The sequence below is a fragment of the Dunckerocampus dactyliophorus genome, chromosome 1 (assembly GCF_027744805.1).
Source record: "Dunckerocampus dactyliophorus isolate RoL2022-P2 chromosome 1, RoL_Ddac_1.1, whole genome shotgun sequence".
Classification (NCBI taxonomy): Eukaryota; Metazoa; Chordata; class Actinopteri; order Syngnathiformes; family Syngnathidae; genus Dunckerocampus; species Dunckerocampus dactyliophorus.
In genome coordinates, this window is record NC_072819.1 from 5,148,568 (window position 1) to 5,168,817 (window position 20,250).

The 20,250-nt window shown below is 40.9% G+C and overlaps 1 long non-coding RNA gene across 1 annotated transcript in view; it reads left to right on the forward strand.

The window, feature by feature from the left end:
- Nucleotides 1–5,964, forward strand: part of LOC129191981 (uncharacterized) — a 123,602-nt gene extending 117,638 nt beyond the window's left edge. Inside the window, exon 4 of the long non-coding RNA XR_008573301.1 lies at nt 5,838–5,964. This is a non-coding gene — a long non-coding RNA (uncharacterized LOC129191981). The remainder of the gene's footprint in view (nt 1–5,837) is intronic.
- The last annotated feature ends 14,286 nt before the right edge of the window (nt 5,965–20,250 follow it).

A 20,250-nucleotide genomic window follows, 5' to 3' on the forward strand; every position in this document is an offset into this window, starting at 1 on the left:
GTGAGACGAGTCTTAATGTTCTTTTTGTTAAGCAGTGGTTTTAGTCTTGGAGCTCTGCCGTGCATAAAAATATTCCTAATTGTCTTGTTTAGAAGCAAGCAAGGAGCTGAAGAAAGACGAACTTTTAATGCGCCGCGATCGCTTCCGTGTGTCTGAGCGTGTCGCGAACGCCCCGGCACACCGGCAGTCTTTGTGTCTCGTCGCCCGCGGACCTCGGCGGCCATCGCTTCACGTTAGCGCGGCGGCCCATCAAGTCTCTCGTCAAAGGGTGCCGCGTGTGATCGCAAGTGATGTGATGCGCGGGAATTTGCACTCCCCAAGAGAAAGAGAGAGAGAGAGGGGGGGGGAGAGAGTGGACTCAGCCGTCATGTGCAGTGTGACTCAAGTGGGTGACAGCAGGAAGAGGGGGGGTCAGACATGCATGTTGACATGCATCAAATGTATTGTACAATCGGCACAGTGGAACCTCGACGGTGCAATTTAGAACGACACTGAAAAAAACACAGCGAAAGTCCACTATTACACAAAAGTGACAGGCTTTGCTACACATCTTAAAATAAAGAAAAAAGTTGAAAGGTTAATCTTGTTATTTTATTATGTTTAAAATGTAACGGCCGCCTCTAAATGACGGTGCATGGAAGGGATTTGCAAATATGCCCACACTTTCTACCCTCGGGACCAATCTGGTTCCAATCAGGTTCCAATCTGGTTCCATAAGAAGCCAAGCACATCTTTGTACTGCGTGTGCTGTAATCCTGACATGATGTAATGCTATGCTCATGCATAACACAAGCAAACACACTTGATGCGGTGGTATTCAACTTTCTTTAGAGGGACCATTTTGGGACATGAGGGAAACACTTTTCATTTGCTCCAAAAATAATAATGCATTAAAACCAATGTTGTTATCAATTATGGATCCAGTCAAGGATGTCATCATTTTCTCCCAAATATTCAATTTATATTGCATATTTTGTGTTTTTCCCAAAAAGTTGGGAGTCTTATGGGAAAAATGCTTTATAAAAAAACTTAAAAGTGTATGTTGATAAGATATGATGCGATGAGAGTGGCAAAAAGATCAAACATAACATTTTTTTTTTGGCCTTTACGAGAGAGGACGGTTTGGGGGCAAAGGGTAGAAAGTGTATGATTTTTATTTTTGGAATACACAGTACTCAATTATTGACGATTATTATTGACCCCAATTTTTAACTTTAGACCTTTGTTTTGAGAAAAAAATGCCGATATTAAAATACATTTTAATTATATATATATATATTTTGAGTTTAATTTATAATTGTATTCACTTTAATATGTAGTTTTATAATAAAAAAGAATTTTCATGATTTTTATATATTTATATATATATATATATATATATATATATATATATATATATATATATATATATATACAGTATTTCATATTTTTTGTTGTTTTTCCTGTTGAAAAAATGAGGGCTTAAAATAATAATAATAAAAATTAAAATAATAATAATAATAATAATAAAATATAATATATGGTTCTGTCTTAAGTTGTTTAAAATATTTGATGTTGGAAAAGTAAAAAAAAAAAAAAAAAAAGTTCCATTGTTGTTAAAGTGTTATGAGAGGGACCATTTTGGGAAGTGGAACTTTATTTTGAAGTTGGTGTACTACAGGATGTGTTTGAAGGACTGACTGAGGCGGTGTACAACCTGAGCAACACATGCAGGCTGAAGAGGTCTCCACATGATGTAATGTTTGTGCCGCAGTGCACGGATGCTAATTAGCGAGTGTGACAGCCGCAGCTGCGAGGGCGTTTCCGAATGGACGCCTGTGAGGTCGAGAAGGCGCTTTGGTCTCCATCCATCCTCGCCCGTAGCCTCCTCACCGAGCCTCTGATTAACGAGTCTCGTCAGGCACCGTCCGTTGCCACTCGCGCCAATTAAGACATCAGGCCTTCAGCGCGTCCATCCGCTCTCTGTCGTCCTCACCCAGCAGGCCGTCAGTCTCTCATCCAATCAGTGTCCGGCCGGCCCAGCGGCGGCTCACGTCGCGGACTTGAAGAGCGTACCTTTTAGCCTCCTGCGGCGGCGCCCGGCCGCACGAAAGTGGAGCAATCAAAGCAAAGAGCAGCAAACGACAATCCCGCGTGACAGTCAACAAACCTCCGCTGGGACTCTCTTCTTGCTCTCTTTGCGTGCGCTGCAGGGTGACACCGCCTGCTAATTGGATCAGCTAACGGGCTAACAGGCTTTAGCCGCGCTGCGAAAACAAATTAGCGGCTTGATTTGATTGGATGCTTTTAACCTTGATTCTCAGACAGACCCTTGAAAGCTAATTGTGTCTGACCCCAGAAACTCTCCCCGCCCTGATTGGAGCGTCGTCCTTCCTCTGAAGTGGACGGTGAGGCATGATGGTCCTCCACGGTGGAGCCTTTGGATGCAATCAAAAGTACAAGTACTTTACTTTACTTTACAGCGATACGCAGCTCTAAAGTCATACTTTTCACTCCCAAACACTGCTTGACCTTCAAAGACGTTGTTCTCTGCAGAAAAGACATTGAAATAATCTTACGTTACGTCTTACAAGTACAGAGGAACTTTCCAAGTCAAACAATTTGGAGTTCAAACGGTAATTTTGTGCTTCAAACAAACAACATTTGGCATTTAAACCATGACACGCAAAGGCTCGTAAGACATTTTCTCAATGATCATCTAAAGGATTTACTCTGCACGTGTTTTGTTTTTTTTTTCTTGTCTGGTTCACTGAAGACAACATTTTCCTGAATGATAACAAAAACACGTACGGTAGCTTGATCGGAGACGATAAATTGTCTCCGATGTTGATGAAAACCATACATCAGGTTCACTGAAGACATTTTCCTGGCGAAACTCGGTTTAGTGATGCCAAGATGTTCCCGAATAACGACAAAAACACGTACGTCAGGTTCTTCGAAGATGCTAAATTGCATGTGATGCTTTTACGAAAAGACCTACGTTAGATTAACGGAAGACAAGGTTTTCCCCAATGACGATAATAAACGTACGTTAGGTTCTGCGAGAGATTTGCTTTAACCTGCAAGGTACCTAGCTTGTATGTCAGCTCTGTGACTGACAGGTGTTGAGTCCAGGGTGTACCCGCCTCTTCCTCTAAATCAGCTGGGGTAGACTCATAAAGAGCATAAAGAATGTAGAAAATGAATGTATAGAGTTGCTTGCCTCTGCACACACACCTTAGAAATTCATGGAGTGATGTCTGTGCAGTCAAAAAAAAACAAAACAATCTAAAAGAGCAACATTCCTCTTCACTTTGTCCTTTCAGCATGCTTGCTCCATCTTGTCCAGGTCACTTCACCTAATAGACCCAAATGGAGGCCCTCAGGGACCAGGACTCTGAGCAAACTAGCATCCATGTTTCTGGAGCGGGACTTTGTTTGTGTCCCCGCGTCCTTCTTTGTCGCTGTCTTTCTGCCCCGGGGCGTACATTGAATGAGAGACGAGTCACTTCAATGCCTCCCGTGTTGCCGTTTTGACTGCCCATTGACAAGGAGGAGGAACCATTAAAGCGTTTTATGTTTGTTTCACCGAGCGCCCTTTCGGCGCTGTCCTCGTTCTTCATGATGGACACAATCACAAGCGGTCGCTGGAACATGACACAAAAATGAGATGGAATGCAGAATTTAGGTTAGGAGGGCGAACATTACCGATTGCAGCTTAAAACTTAGCCACCTTGTCTTTTTTTAACAACGCATCTCATGAAAATTTCTGGCACAAAGCGTAAATCTTTGAAAACGGCAGAATGCTGGTGCGTACGTACAGTGTAACTGTGTCTTTAACCGGTCACATCGCCAACTAGTGGCCTGACATGCATATTACAGCAGTATTATCAGCAATACTGAGCCGTGTTTTGCTTGGTATCGTATTGGTAATAACATGTCTGGTATCGCCCATCACTAATGTGCGTCCCTTCTGCTGTGTGCAGTCTTCCCCCATCCTGCAATGCACACCATGGAGGACAGTTAGTTAGCCTGCTGGTGGACACAGTTTGTCTCAACTGTCCGCCCACCAAACCTCATCAGCTTTAATTGTCCCTCGTGTTGACGTGAAATTGAATGACGGCGATGTTGGCAGGCGGCGTCCTGAAAGGACGGCGAAGAGAATGGCTGTCAGCATTCATGCGTGACAGCTGCACAGTGTGGATGGTCCACTTTGGAACAATGCTAGGATGAGCTCATGTTATCCTATTATTAGACCAGGGGCGAGCAAACTACGGCTCGCGGGCCACGTACGGCACATCTAGCAAAGCGCTAGTGGCGTCTGTCGCTTTAACACTAAACATATACGCACAAACAACAACGTAACATTAAATGCGGCACAAGAGGACACAAACGTTAGCAACACTAGCATAGTTATGTGATGCTAAAGCAGGGGTGTCCAAACCTTTTCCAGTGAGGGCCACAGCCCGAAAATAAAAGGATGCAAGGGCCACTTTGATATTTTGCAAACCAAGACATATACAGTATATATGTGCTACTATATGCTACTATATGTAGCTCAACAAAAACTGCATTTCACCTTTGTAGTATACTGTAGGTGAAATGCGACGAAAAATGACGTTTTTTTTCCATAATCATACGAGTTTATTCTTGTAAAACTGTGACTTTTGTTCTTCATTCGATTATGACTGTTTTCTTCATATTTTGACTTTATTCCCGAAAAATTACAGCTGTTTTTTTTCCATTTTTGCTGTTGTTTTTTCAAATTTTCAAACTATTTCATTTCAGCTTTCCTCTCGTAAATTTTCCTTCTCGTAATTATAACTTTATTCCCATAGTATGTTTTATCTTTATCTAAAAAAACCTAACTTTTTTATTTAATATTTCAACTTCATGCTACTAAAATGACATTTTTCCTCATGCTATTATTTGCTTGTGAAATGATGGCATTTTTTCCCTGCTAGATTGCAACTCTTCTCTTAATATTTTGACTTTTGATTGATTTCTCCATTTTTGCTGCTGCTGTTGTGTTTTTTTAACGTTTCCTTGTTAAATTACATTTTAAGAATGTGCTGCGGGCCGATAAAATCACAGCCGCGGGCCGCAAATGGCCCCCGGGCCGCACTTTGTACCCCCCCTGTCCTCAAGTGCTAAACATTCACACTTTTAACAGCAACATCATGCTAGGTTAGCATATTTGCTGAAGAAAACTAAACGATCAAACTTGCAGCTCTCACGTGGGAGTCATTTTAAGACATGTAGCAAAGCCTGTGTGTTTTTTTTTTGGTTTTTTTTAGGTAAAAAGTGTCGGCATATATGCAAATCTGTTATTCTATACACCTTACAAATGAATTAAATTTTGTTTTTTAAAAACAATGATTAAAAAAAAGTTTCATAAATGTATGTTTAAGATGTGTAGCGAAGCCTGTTTTTACCAAAGGTTATCGTTGGGGTGCCTCTACTCTCAAAAGTGTGATTTTTTGGCAGTGCAGTGCTGTGGCTATGCATGGAAGAACTTCAATGATTTTGGTTATGATCAAGAAAAGCACGGAAGCTGCTAGCTAGCAGCTCTAACATTCAACTCTTATGAGCTTTATTTGTTATCGTCATTATATTTGTCATGAAAATGGATCAATAAACTGAAGAAACACGGGTGGGCTAATCATTGTTTTTCTGACTGTATATCAGTGAGAAACATAGCTAAACATGTGGGTAGCGAGCCCCCCCCCACAAAGGTGAAACGTGGCCACCATCTTTTCCCCTGATGCCGCCTCTCTTTGATAGCGCGGCTTTGCAACTTGAGCTGTGAATAATAGCATTTCAACGTCCTCACTAAATATTTCACATTCCTCCCACAGCGGCTATTCCTTCAGCAGCACATCAGGAGATGTGCATGGATGTCTTGCAAATTGAATTATATGGAAAAGAGCTAAAAAAAATAAAAAAAAACACCCAGTTTAACGTTGTCACCCAAATAAAAGTGCCTTTATTAACGGGGTTTTTTTGTGTGTTCACGGCATGCGATAAACCAATTTAAAGTCACAGTACGCCCACGTAATAAACACGTTGAGGATTTATGTTTTTTGAAAGGATCACAGCTTCGTGCAACTCTCAGCATCCGCTCTGCCGGCGGGGGGTTAATAGGCATCGCCGGGGGAGGCTTATGCCTGATGTCACCGCTAAAATAACACGAAAACATCCAAATGCATGTGGAGGGAGAAAAAAGATCATGTGTTTGTTCATGTCGCATGCAAACCACAAACTTTAATCACGGAAGTGTGAATTGTTCTGAATGTTATGATTCTTATTAGCTGTGATGCCCTGCAGTGCGACCCACAATAATGCAGACCACATGGAATAAAACATCTTTCTAATGTCAGGAAAAAAAACAAGTTGTGATGTCATTTGGATCATTTCTTTTTCAACAATAGCTACAATTTAATAATTATAACAACACTCAAATTGTAAAAAAAAATGTTTTTTTTAATAAATAAACAATTAATAAATTACATACTTTGAAAAAAATAAACATAATTAAAATTTATGTTAAAAATTATATATATATATATATATATATATATATATATATATATATATATATATATATATATATATATATAGGTATGGTATAATAACGATACTACTACCACTGCTAATGATGAGAATTTTATTATTGTTATTATTAAGATTTTATTATTATTATTATTATTATTATTATTATTATTATCCATCCATCCATTTTCTATACCGCTTCTTCCTCATTAGGGTCGCGGGGGCATGCTGGAGCCTATCCCAGCTGACTTCGGGCGACAGGCGGGGTATTATTATTATTATTATTATTATTATTATTATTATTATTATTATTATTATTCTACTACTACTACTACTACTACTTCTACTAATAATAATAATAATAATGATAATATAGTAGTACCTCACATAACATAAACCTCCTTATACATAAATTCCACTGAACATAAAGAATTTATGTAAAGTTTTTGCATCGTATTACAGAAGAAATTCCATACAACAAAGCGCCAAGTCAGTGCAAGTCTTTTTTTTTTTTCAATCAACTTTATTAACGCCTCAAGTCGCTGCAAGTTCAGACTAACACTGGGTGACGCCTTCTGACGCATCACGCTCTCATTGGCTGATTTTCGGGGCACCGCCTACGCTCTCATCTCATTGGCTGATTATCGGGGCACCGCCTCCGCTCTCATCTCATTGGCTGATTATCGGGGCACCGCCTATGCTCTCATCTCATTGGCTGAGTTATACAGTGCGTACGTGAGTTTGTGTGAGAGACAGGCTTCTCCCTTCAACCTCCTTCCTATTCGTAGTCGCCCTGAAACTAACTTAAACAATTAAGTTGTAACAAATTAAAATTTTGCACACAGCATTATCGTGTAGTGCGTGTGCGTTTGTCTGTGAGGCTAGCTGACTCTTTGACTCTTTGAGTCGCGTTTCGACTCAGGCTAGTCCTCCTCCTCTTTCCTGCCTCCACTTGCGCTTGTCACGATACGTTGAAGCTGTCGGCAGGTTGACCCCCAGGGTGCAGAGAGAAGGCGGCAAAGTGCAAAAATAAAAGTAATTTTATTGCACAGGACAGGAACAAACTAAAAGTGACAGAGGAAACCTCTGTGGGAAAAATAATACCAACTATACACAGGTAGGTGACAGCACGGAAAAATCAACGATGGAAATGACAACAACAATGAACCAGCGCGGCGCATACGACGGCGCTGGTCTTTTAACTGTCAGTGATTAGAATTGACCGCAGCTGTGCGGCCACCAGGCGTGGAGTGGCAGTTCCTTCCACCACCCCGGAAGCATCGCTTTCCAGAATAATGGCGCAGGACAGGAAGTACACGCTCCTGTCCTGCAAAGCGTGACAGCGCTCCTGATCAAGACATCTCGTGAACGGTAGGATTGTTTTTGTTTTTCAGTTTTATTCATTTACAGTAATCTTATTTATTACCTTATTTTATATTGGAATGTTACGCTACTATGTTTATGCTAACGTTTTATTATATTTTCCCGTCAGTCAGTCAAACCTGTCTTAGCAGCCACCTTTATAGAACGGCCACCTGCCTATAGCAGCCACTGAAAAATCCCCTCCCAGCAAATTTACATGTTATAGACCCTGTGTATAGCAGTCACCTGTCCAACGCGGCCAGCGGCCACCCATTTTGTATCCCTTGGTCAATATCTGACCGCATATTGCGGCCAAATTACCAACTCAAGTAGAAGCTTCATGCACGAAAAAGTTTTGTTTTTCAATCAAAGAAGCCGTCGTGTGTAGATTTTAATTACTGAGTCCTAGCTCAGTCACAATCATTCACAAGATCCACACAAACTGTCAGTTGTTCCACATAAAAAAGCCGTCTTTTTTTGAGCTTGTTATTTCTTGGTCAAACATGTAACTTTAAGAGCATTTGCACCAAAACATTACCGCAAAGTAGGCTGGGAACAGGACGTGCTCCCAGCGACGCTACAATAAAAAAAAAACATACGCTAGCATGCATGCGGCAGCGGGAGCAAAAATGAGTTGGGTTGTATGTAATTGAAGTATTTTAGAATGTACTCACGTTATTTTTTATCAATCCTCATCCACAAATCCATCAAAGTCCTCATCTTCTGTATTCGACACAAACAAAGCCGTCTTCTTTTCCGTTCGCTACTCGTCTGTTAACTTGTCAGTGTTATTCAGCTTCGAAGCAAAGAAGGAAACTTCTCCTGTTGCTTCTGCCAACTTTATTTCTTGAACGCGGCCACCAGACAGCAACTCAGAACACACACACATCTCTCAGCATCGTCTCTCCTTCCTGCTTGCCCACAAGGCAAAGGTTAAACAAGCCCCACTACATAGCTGTCCAGCCAATGCCTGTAAGAAATGACACCGTTTATTTCCTGGTGTGCACTGGTCAATACTGTAATGCCGCTTGTTGTGGGGAAGGAGAGACTCACGTCGCCGATGCACTTTAATGGCTTTATTAACAGCGGAGAACACTGCAGGACTTTACATCCACGCCAACATAAACACACTTCCCAACTCTCTTCAAACTCACAGCTAGCACTGAGCCTAGCTCTCCTGCTCGGGACGCCCACCGTCACTTCCCGTCACTTCCTGATGAACTAAAGCTGTAATGACACTCTGCCGTATAAAAAGTAAAATATTAAAAACAAGCGTAAGACATTACTAGCACAGCTTTGTTCTGTGGGTCGTGGATATATTCTATCAGTTATTATTAAGCCTCTAGCTTCCTTTTAGTAAGTAAAAACCTTGGCTACGATTGCACTACATTGTCATGTAGACCTACAAAGTACACTTGGAAGAACAAGAGGTGAATAAATGTATTGCAACTGATGTGAAACTGATGAGGGGTAGGATTAAATAAGCTTTGCTTCTTCCTACTCCTTTTTGGACATGCAAAATTGTGAATTGTACTATGTGATGTGCTACTGTTTGACTCATGCATGTTCAGGATTAAAACCATGAACCATGATAATAACAAGCCTAGTAGTGCTGTACAACTTTTATCCGCAGTCCACAGTGCCATCTACTGGTCAATATTATTATTATTATTTTTTCCCTTTTTTTTCTTTTTTTTCCTCTACTGGTCAACATTCAAACTGGACACCAACCTGTCTATTGAGGCCACCTGTCTATAGCGGCCACTTTTGCAGACGCCCTCTAGTGGTCGCTATAGACAAGTTTGACTGTATTTTGAAGTGCCAAAGAGGTGAGTTTGGGAAGATCGGATTAGGCTATTTACATGTATTTTACGCTTCGTATAACATAAAATTCCTATGACATAAAGGTTCTCGGAACGGATTATTTACGATGTAAGAGCGTCTACTGTAATCATAACTATTATTGGTGTTATAATTTGAAATTTTATCATAATAATAATAATAATATCATGTTTATTAATTATTATTATTATTATTATGATTATTATTTTATTATATAAATACAATTAACAATGATAATAATACTTATTATTACTATTATTATTGTTGTTGTGCCATTGCTATTGTTATTATTATTATAAGTATTTAGGGACACTTTAAACTTGTACGGCAGTTAAGAATGTTAAGATATGACTTTAAACATTGAACATTTAAAACAATTGATTAACTTAATACAACTTTTACAGTATGATGGCAGTAGTTTGACCCAGGAACAGATGAAGTCACTTTACTTTGTTTCTTATGTGTGTGTGTGTGTGGGGGGGGACTTCCTGCTACATGTGGAGCACGAGCCGCTCCATATTTCTTTGTCACGCGGCACCTCCGTGTGTTTTGATTGGACTGGGATTAGAGGTGCAACACGTACGTAAATAAAGAGATTAGCGCCATCAGTGCCAATCTTGTTTTGCCCGAGGACGCTGATTCTGCTGCGACAAAGACGAGTCCTGATTAATTAGTCACAAGGCTTATTGCAGGGTATTGAAAATAAAAGAATATTAAAATAAGTGTTTGCTGGGTAACTGTCATTGCCACATATCAGCGCACGCACGGGGAATACATGTACTTATTGAATGAATACATGAATGACTTTATTGACATGAACGCATCATGTGGCGCCTCCAACCTCAACTTTCTCATTTCAGCGCCCTTCAGATTGCACCTGACTGCTCGTACGCACTGGTGGCCTTTTCGGACCCGCACGTTGGGTTTTCAATCAGCGGGAATGATTGCCTGGCTGGCTGCTACCTGCTGTAATTACACACGCCTTGCATTTAGGAACACTCGCAGCACAGCCATCACAGACGCCATCTTGTTTTTACACCGCTTAACTCACAGCACATGACATGGCTTCACTTGTCTTCTCAACTTTCAACCAGTCTGGTTGAGTCTTTCATGCTTTATACTCGCCTTTAAGGCAGGGGTGACCAAAATGCGACCCGAGGGCCATTTGTGGCCCGCAGTTGTTGTTTTTATTGGCACATTGGGATGTTGAAATATTAAAAGTTGGAATATTACGAGAAACAAACAAAACAATGAATAAAGTCGTCATTTTTGGACAATTAGGTTGCGGAAAAAGTTATGTTATGAGAATGAAGTCAAAATATTATGGCAATAAAGCCATAAGGGCGAGAACATTTACGAGAAGAAAGTTGAAATATTTGGATTATCTCAACAAGAAACGACAGCAGAAATCGGAAAAAAAACTGCTGTAATTTTACGAGAATAAAGACAAAATATCCAGACAAAAAGACACAAAAAGTCAAAGAATAAACTCATAATATTATGACAAAAAATAATGTCATTTTAGTAGCATAGAGTTGCATTATGAAAGAAAAAAATATGCTTTTTTAAGTTGTAATATTATGAGAAACAAACAAATCAAAAATGTATATTTTTTGAAACATTTGGTTGGGAAAAATTGCATAATGTTATGGGAATAAATTCCAAATATTACGAGAATAAAGTCATAATTACCAGAAGAAAATTTACAAGATGAAAGTTGAAATAGTTGGACATTTAAAAAAGAAAAATAAGAGCAGAAATGGAAAAAAAACTGCTATAATTTTACAAGAATAAAGTCAAAATATTCATAGAATTACAGTTGTATTCCAATGAGGGAAAAATAAATAAACTTGTAATATGACGAGAAAAAAGAATGGCATTTAAGTAGCATAGAGTTGTTTTTTTTAAGTTGTAATATTATGACAACAAAACAAAAACTTGTATCTTTTGGAATGAAGTCAAAATATGAAAGGAAAATGTACAAAAATTATTGAACAAGAAATATTTAAATATTTGGAAAAAACACAACAAAAAAAATGATTAATAGGCTTTTTCTGGTACCGGTCCACTTCCTACTCTACGGTTATCATCACACTTCACATTACTGCTTTCTGGGGCAACACCACAAATAAAATAAACCACAAAACAAACACAAAAAGCCCAATAAAAAGCAAAAGGCACGTGTGGGCTTCATCTTCAGAGAGGGTGTCGTTTTGATATTGGTGTTGATTATCATATAATAACCTGACATTTTTGTTTTTAAATGTTTTTTTTTTTGCTGTTTTGTGAAACAAATGTCATTGGTTGTGACTTTAGGATGTTTAAAGGTGGGAAATTAAAATTAAAAATCAGTTTTGATTCACATTTATGTGATACTGATACCAATACTACAAATACTAAAAAAAGAATAATGATAATACACTTAGTCGCATACAACGCGACAATGACATGCAGCTTGTTTTTTTAAATCGATGTATAATGTTGTTGCTGACTGGACTGGTTTTAGCCTTTTTCACAAAAGGACACCAGTATCCTTTTGATTTTTCATCATGCGTTTCTCGGAGGAAAGAGTTTGGGCATTCATCATTTAGATCTCTTTTTTTTTGAATGATTTTTGACTTGCACTGATGCAGTAGAAGTGACTCCGGCAGGATGAAAAGATTTGAGAAAATCATCGTTTAGTCCAACAAACAAGCACAACTGCAGTGTTCCCACAAACAGCACAGCGGGATATGTTGACGATGGCTAATTGGGGCGTCACGTCCGCCGCATTACGAGCTCATTCTCCTCCGACGTCACGGCCAGCCTCGCTCTTCTCATTCCTCCCGCCCTCCGCTGCCTCCGGAGTGCAGGTTTGATTCCAAAATACAACACAGCGCCGCCAGGACATTTTTGGGGCGAGGGTTATGAATTGCATTTTAATGACGAGGCCGTTTTGCTGAATGGTGCCCAGGGCTGAGGAACTTTTATAGGAAATAGCCGTCCACAAGCTGCAGGCTGAAAAAGGCCTCATTATCGTCTGTGGCTCTCATCCGGCGGCCGTGAGATATCGAATGCGAGTGCAGGAAAGCAAGGAGCTCATATAGCAGCCTCACTGGCAGTGTGAGGAAGATACATATTTTAGTTTTGGTAATCAGGTTTGAACAGGACTTGAAGGCCAAGTCAATGTTTACGCGATTTCATCTTTTTCATCAGCAGGGGAAATGAAAAAAACACTTCAATACAGCAAATTACTGCAAAAACACTCGTCAAAGATGCTCTATATAGCTGTTTTCAGTGATCTGCTGCAAAAATGCTAAACAAAGATTGTGTTGTGTATACAGTAGAACAAGAGTGCTCTGCTGTTTTTAGGAACTTACGTCAAAAACACGAGTGAACTATCAGCTGATATTGGCATGAAAATGAGAGATCAGATCATACTGGTATCGTTTTTTCTGACGATAATGAGATCAGTGTGTGAGTAGGATCTCATCAAGCTATACTCAAACTATACAGAACAAAGATCCTCTATGTACTTACTGCAAAAACACAAGTCAAAGATCCTCTATAGCACAGGAGTGCTCTGCTGTTTTTGGTGTTCTGCTTTAAAAAAGGTAATCACAGATCCTCTGTATGACAGGAGTGCTGTTGTTTTTGTTTTTGGTCATCTGTTTTAAAAAGCCAGTCAAAGATCCTCTATTTGATAGGAGCGCTCTTCTTATTTGGCCATCCATATTAAAAGTGCTCGTCAAAGATCTTTTTATAGCGGCCTACTGTTTTTGGTCATCTGTTTTAAAAAAAACACTATTCAAAGATCCTCTATATTACAGGAGCTCTGTGCCATTTTTGGTCATCCGTTTAAAAAAATGCTATTTAAAGTTCCTCTATATAACAGAAGCCCTCTGCTGTTTTTGGTCATCTTTTTTTAAAAAGCTAGTCAAGGATTCTCTAAATAACAGTAGTGCTCTGCTGTTTTTGGTTACCTTTTTTTAAAAAGCTAGTCAAAGATCTTCTATATGACAGGAGAGCTCTGCTGTTTTTTGTCATCTGTTTTAAAAGTAGTAGTCAAAGATTTTCTGTATGGCAGACACACGCTGCTGTTTTTAAGCACATACCACAAAAAACACTAGTCAAAGATCGTCAATATGACAGGACTGCTGTTTTTGTTCATGTTTAAAAAAACACTAGTCAAATATCCTCAGTATAATAGGTGTGTTTTGCTGTTTGAGGTCATCTGTTTTAAAAGCGCTAGTCAAATATCTATTTATAGCGGTCTACTGTTTTTGGTCATTTGTTTAAAAAAATACTATTCAAAGATCCTCTATATGACAGGAGCTCTGTGTTGTTTTTGGTCATCGTTTTTTTTTAAAGTTAGTCAGAGATCCTTAATATGACAGGAGCTCTTTGCTGTTTTTAGATATCTGTTTTAAACGCACTACTCAAAGGTCCTCTGTATGACAGGAATGCTCTGCTCTTTTTAGTCGTGTCGTAAAAAAATATTAGTCAAAGATCCTAAATATGACAGCAGTGCTCTGCTGTTTTTGGTCATCTGTTTTAAAAAGCCAGTCCAAGATCCTCTATATGACAGGAGTGCGCTGCTGTTTTTGGTCATCTGTTTTTTAAAAAAGCTAGTCAAAGATCCTTTATATCACAGCAGTGCTCTGCTCTTTTTGGTCATCTGTTTTTAAAAAGCTATTCCAAGATCCTCAATGTGACGAGGGCTCTGCTGTTTTTGGTCACCTGTTTTAAAAGCGTTAGTACTACAAAAAACTAGTCAAAGAGCCAGCCTCCACCTTGCACAAAACCAGAATGAGTCCAAATAAAGCTGGAAATAATCCACACAGTCAGGGAAGTTGCAGTGAAACGGCAGAATGGAAGTGATGAGATTGGCATCGGGGCCTTGGTGGAGGTATTAGTGGCTTCCAGGGAAGCCGAATGAAAGATTGCTGATTGGGGGGTCAAGCCCGCAAAGGCGTGAAGACCTCTCAGGTGAAATGAAGCGGAACAGCCGCTGTCACCGAGCTAACGAGAGGAGCGCTAAGGGAGGAAATGGATGACGGTCCGAGCTGGATCTGACTTTGGTTAACAGGCGGCCGGCGGGGGCCTTTAGCGTGCACTTAGCAGAGGCGCTCATCCTCAAAGTCCATACGCTTCACGTGAAGCGTGCAGGGCGAAGGTCACGGCGCGACTGCAGATTGCAGCCGCAAATATAAGACCGTGAGGACGCTTACATCATGAAAGACCTGCTATGGATTCATGTTCCTTCTTGAGTGGGATTAGCATTTAGAATAGAAATCAAGCAACGCTATAAAGTACTAAAAAGAATCTTCACAGACGTAACTGGGACAAAAAGTGCAGTTCTTTTTCTCAAGTCAACACTAAATATGTAATTGGGGATAAAATATGGTCCCCAAAAAGTGTTTTTAGGGACAAAACTTCTGTTAAATGTCATACTATGAAATCAGTACTGGTCCCAACAGTGACTCGACCGATTAGTGATGGGAAACTCCATCCCTCTTCCTGACTCAACTCTTGTGAGTCACTCGCTGAAGTTAAGCGGGTACTCGATTCACTCGAGCCACCTTTCACAGAACACATGCGCAACAAGTTGCACCTGCAAGTAAGTGAAACACGAGTCTTTGCTAACTCGTGAGTCAGTGAAACTGAAGGCTTTGTCGAGTACCAATGAATCAGTGAAACTCGAGTCTTCGGTGAAACTTGAGTCTGTCAAGTATGTGTGAGTAAGTGAAGCATGAGTCTTCATCAACTCGTGAGTCAATGAAACTTGAGTCTCCATCAACCTATAAGTCAGTAAAGTTCAAGTCTTTGTTGCGTATGCGTGACTAAGTAAAACGTGTGTCTTCATCAACTCTTGAGTCATCGAAACTTTAGTTGTCATCAACCTGAGTCAGTGAAATTCAAGTCTTTGTCAACTGGCGAGTCAGTGAAACTAGTGTCTGCGTCGAGTACGCATGAGTGAGTGAAGCACGAGTCTGTGTCAACTCATGAGTCAACGAATCCTGAGTCTTCGTCAAACTATGAGTCAGTGAAATTCAAGTCTTCGTAAAGTTGTTAGTCAGTGAAACTCGAGCCTTTTCAACTGTCAGCCCATGAGTCTTTGTCAACGTGAGTCTTTGCCGACCCGTGATTCAGTGAAAGTCGAGTCTTTGTCAACATGTGAGTCAGTTAAACTCAAGTCTTCATCAAGTATCTGTGAGCCAGTGAAGCCCGAGACTACATCAACCTGTGAGTCAGTGAGACTTGAGTCTTTGTCAAGTACATGCGACTCAGTGAAAGTCGAGTCTTTGACAACACGTGAGTCAGTTATACGTGTGTCTTCATGAACTCGTGAGTCAGCGAAACTTGAGTCTTCGTCAACCTGTAAGGCATGAGTCAGTCAAACTCAAGTCTTTCCCAAGTATCTGTGAGTCAGTGAAACTTGAGTCCTTGTCACGCCGTGAATCAGTGAAATTTGCGTCGAGTCAACTTGTGAGTCTGTTAAACTTGAGTCTTCATCAAGTATCTGTGAGTCAGTGAAAACAGAGTCTTTTCAACCTTTGATTCAATGTAACTTGAGTCTTTGTTGAGTACGCGTGCATCAGTAATACACAAGTCTTTGTCAACCCGCATGTGAGCGAAACTCAAGTCTTTGTCAACCCGCGAGTCAGTGAAACTTGCATCTTCGTGAAGTACCATTGAGTTGGTGAAACTCGAGTCTTCATCGAGTGTGAGTCAGTGAAGCGTCTTTGTCAACCTGTGAGTCAGCGAAGCTGGACTCTCCATCGAGTACTTTTGAGTCAGTGAAACTTTTGATTCTTTTTCAACCCATGAGTCAGTGAAATTAGAGTTTTTGTTGAGTACCCATGAGTCAGTAAAATGTGAGTCTTCGTCAACTCAAGAGTCAATTCAACTTGAACTCGAGTCTTCGTCGAGCACCCGTGTGCCACCTGCTGGCTGGTATGTGTATAAACGTCCAGACCTTGAATATAAGGTGAGTAGTGTACTGTAAATAGTACTTGTATATGTCTAATAGTGGATGGAGCAGTCAGCTTGTTAGTCAAGTGTGGTATCGTTTGCTGTGTGTGATTTTCAAGGGTGTACTGTCATAATCGCAATGAGTTGTTCAATTAAAATGCAATTTTCTACACTCACTGGTGGGTTGTGGAGGGAAGCTGGGGAGGAAATGGATGATCCACTACTCGACTGTCAAGAGATGTGCCATACGCCACTCCATCTTGTATCCGTGACAATGCACACACACACATGCACGCCAGCGTAGCCTTGCTAATGTGCTAGCGGCTCCATTAACTCTCTAAGTCTCGGAGGGAAGTTAGCTAGCCCCCACGCTACATCTCGACACTGTTTAATGACTTCTCGCAGCAAAAAGGTAATAATAAGGGACTCGACACGGCAGAGCGCCCCGACGCTCGCCTGCCGTGTCCTCCTTTCTTATCTGGGGTCAGCGTGCTGACGAAGGGCGCACGCGAGGAGCAATCACGCCGTCAATCACGCCGCCTCGAGCCGTCACTCAGGATTGAAGCCGCCGTCAGGCGAATCAACACCTCTGGCAGCTTATTTTTCCTGTTGAGCCGAAGGAAAGTTCAACAACAGCTGGTCACAAACATTAGCAGCTAATTTATAACCCACGCGCACACTTCCCTGACAGGAAGTTACCCAGCATACCTTGGGGGTTATACATTTCCATAGAACAGTATTGATTTGCATGTATGTTAGCACGTAAGTGTTTTTTTGGATACCCGCATATGCCGTGTGGTGCAGTTACACGTGTATTTTTTGGTAGCGCCGTGATTGAGGGAGGCGTTTGCTTTGATGCCCTCCTGTTGGTTTGTGTTTGAATGGCGAAATAGACATTTTTATGGTCGTCTCAGTTACTCGGGGGTGTTTTGAGTGCTGTGAGAACGCAACGCCCGCAACACCATCATATTCAAATTAGTGTATAATAGCACAAATGACTGTAAAGTCATTACATAAAAGAATACTAATTACATAATCAAAGCCTGCTAATGGCAACAACTGCACCTCACGAGTATTGGCAATATTAATGATGACTACTTGAAAGCGAATAGAGCATTGGTCAGTGCCAAATGAGAAAGTAATAACAATAAATCGTGAGGACGTCACTCGGAATCAATTTGGCGCGCAGTTTTTTTCATCCGTCAGCAGGCGACGGTGGGCGTTAAAAAGCATTCAAAGGCCGACTTCACACCTGCTTTGCATGCGTGCCCCGACCGTATGCCGATACGCTTTCAGCAGGGAGCATATGAGGAATTTAAAGTCGCTCCTCAGGCTACGTGTACATTTTTAATGTCATTTTTATTGATAACGATTGCCCCCGCCGCCCGCTCCGACAGGATACGCGCGGCGCCGCTGAATAATTCACGTCTGAGCGGGTTAACTTTGGATTCAATTCATGGGAATTATGATTGTGTGCGACGGAGGGGTTCGGTCGGAAAGCAACAAGATGCGAAGGATGAGTAGCACTTGTGCTAATATTCAAATATGCTCGTTAAGTCAAAGAAATTCTACAATTGAGTTTGTCAGTTTGCTCGTTTAGTGTGTTTTTGTCAATGTAGCATGTAGCGTTGTGAGAGGCTAATAATTAGCCAACATAAATTAGCATCCGTTAAGTAAAATGTGTGTAATTACAGACTACTATTTCAAACCAGGGATGTCTTTTTGGGGATGTATTAGCATTAGTGAAGTTAGCTACTTCTTCTGACGATGCACTTTGCTAGCTGGCTTGGTAGCTCGCCTCAGTAGTTAGCATGAGCGACTTCAAAAGACTTGTCTTATTATCAATCAATAATTTATATCAAATCAATAGCATATTGTTTTTTTGATAAAAGGGACCATTTCATTTTTCAAGTTAAAACTGACTGCAGCATACCATCCTCTGTCGTGACTATATGGGCATTTTATTGCCTGTCGGACATTTTTAAGGCCCTACAAGTGTAAAAGGTACCACTCTTAAGAGCATTTACAGCCTATCCAAACTGACTGCAGTATACCATGCTCTGTCATAACTATTCCCATGTTGTATTGCCTTTGAACTGCCTTTCATCTCCTTCACCACTTTAACCAATCTAGCTATGTTATCAAAAGCAAATTGTTTGAGTTTGTCCACACTTTTGGGCACATTTTAAGTTAAAAGTGTACCCCAACTGACTCTGCAGCATACCATGGTCTGTCATGGCTATTCCAGCGTTATTACCTTTCCACTGCCTTTTTGACATTCTTAATGGTCATACATGTGTTAAAGGAACCACTCTGAACAGCAGTTATAGCCCATCCAAACTGACTGCGGCATACCATGCTCTGTTGTGACTATACAAGTGTTTTATTGCCTTTCCACTGCCTTTTTTACATTCTTAATGGTCCTACACGTGTAAAAGGAACCACTCGTAATAGCGGTTTACAGCCCATCCAAACTGACTGCAGCATACCATGCTCTGTCATGACTATTCCTGATTTGTATTGTCTTTCAACTGCCTTTCATCTCCTCCACCACCTTACCCACTCTGGTTAGTGATCAATAGCAAACCGTTTGTGTTTGTCCACACCTTTTGATACATGTTAAGTTAGGTTTACCCCAACTGACTTTGCAGCATACCATGCACTGTTATGGCTAATCCAGCGTTTTAGTGACTTTCAACTGCCCTTTTTAACATGTTTAGTGTAAAAGGAACCACTCGTAATAGCGGTTTACAGCCCATCCAAAATGACTGCAGCATACCATGCTGTGTCATGACTATTCCTGATTTGTATTGTCTTTCAACTGCCTTTCATCTCCTCCACCACCTTACCCACTCTGGTTAGTGATCAGTAGTGATCAATAGCAAACCGTAACATGTTTAGTGTAAAAGGAACCACTCTTAATAGCAGTTACAGCCCATCCAAACAGACTGCAGCATACCATGCTCTGTTGTGACTGTTCCCGCGTTTTGTTGCTTTCCACTGCCTTTTTAACATTCTTAATGGCCCTGCAAGTGTAAAAGGAACCACTGTTAGTAGCAGTTACAGCCCATATCTGAACCAAACCCGCAGCATACCATACTCTGTCGTGACCATTCCAGGGTTTCACTGCCTTTCATCTCCTTCACCGCCTTGCCTACTTGAATGGTGTGATCAGTACGTATTGTCTGTCCACAGAGTTTGGCACATTTTGGGTGAAAAGAAAAACATAGGTCCGTCACTCGCTGCCTTGAACTTTAATTGGAGGACAGACGTCGCCTGTGTCCATTTCTTTGTCTTCTTCCCCTCTAAGGCTTAATGTCAGATTGTGACATTTCCCTATCGACACCTTCAATCCCTCCCATTTACATTTCATATCAGGCGACATGGCCACCTCCGCCTGTGTGAAAGGCCAGGCAGGATTAAGGTATCACGGTGATTGGACGCTGTCCTGAGGACGGGCTGGCAGGCAGGCACACTTCCTAAATCCCCGTCTTTGGAGCGGAGCGTCTCTCGAGCCGGTGCTAAGCTCTCATCAGTCGCCGCCCACGCGTCCAATACCTG